The sequence below is a fragment of the Galeopterus variegatus genome, unplaced genomic scaffold (assembly GCF_000696425.1).
Source record: "Galeopterus variegatus unplaced genomic scaffold, G_variegatus-3.0.2 Scaffold17130, whole genome shotgun sequence".
Classification (NCBI taxonomy): domain Eukaryota; kingdom Metazoa; phylum Chordata; class Mammalia; order Dermoptera; family Cynocephalidae; genus Galeopterus; species Galeopterus variegatus.
Genome location: NW_007743241.1, coordinates 1 through 1,015, shown reverse-complemented (window position 1 = coordinate 1,015; position 1,015 = coordinate 1).

Genomic DNA, 1,015 nt, shown 5'->3' with positions numbered 1-1,015 from the left:
TAGATAGAATACAGACGTTGGATCAGGTAATCTCTAATATTCTTCCCAAAATTAAGATTCTTGTAATTTTATAGTTTAATGTTTTATTGACCTACTTGTCACTTAATGTTATAATGACAACATTTTCACACTTTAGTTATTCCAGAAATTTCCCTTGCTCTGTAATACCTATGTAAAAGAAAGCTGCTCTAAAGAAAAAGAAAAAAAAAAAAACCTGAAAAATGGGCTCAGTTGCTTTACAGATGAGGGAAAAAGGGGGGGCTCTATAAATCAGTACTGTATGGGGAAAAAGGGCTTCAGTAAACTTATCAAAAATNGCCCCTGCACAGCCACGTTTTCTGATAAGTTGCTACACACAATGGTCATCTTTGTCCTCAACTTCTGCTCCTTCACTGACGACTGCAGTCACACTACGTATACAAATAAAATTTGACACAACTACCATTTTTATAATATTTAGTTTTCCCTCCATTTTTTATACCTTTTATTATATTTCTCAAAGTTTTGTAGACTTCTTCTAAAGGACACGTATGCTGTATTATTTTAACAATCAAACAGACTGCATGTTTTAAAGGGGTCTGATCTTATAGATTACTGCCAACACTCAGAGAATAACAATAACATAAACATGATTCTAGTATTCTCTAAAGAAGTCTATGATTCTTACTAAAATGAATAAAAGAAATAACTAGTCCCATGCTGAAAATACATAGTAATAATATTTATGAAGAAAAATAAAGGGATATTGGGCTGAACTCATTATCCAAAGATGCCTAAACAATCATCAACAGAAGCCCATAGCTCAGGAAAAAGTAAATTAACTGGAGCAATATTTTCATGAGCAACATTAGAAAGGATGTGACAGTCCAAAAGAGATTCTTTTTAAAAACTACCTGACATATCACCTTCACATGGAAAGAAAAAAATTTCAAATTTTTAATTTTAATTTAATTTTATATTTTTTCCTTTTTGTCTTTTTTTCGTGACCGGCAACGGATCGCAACCCTCAGTGTCG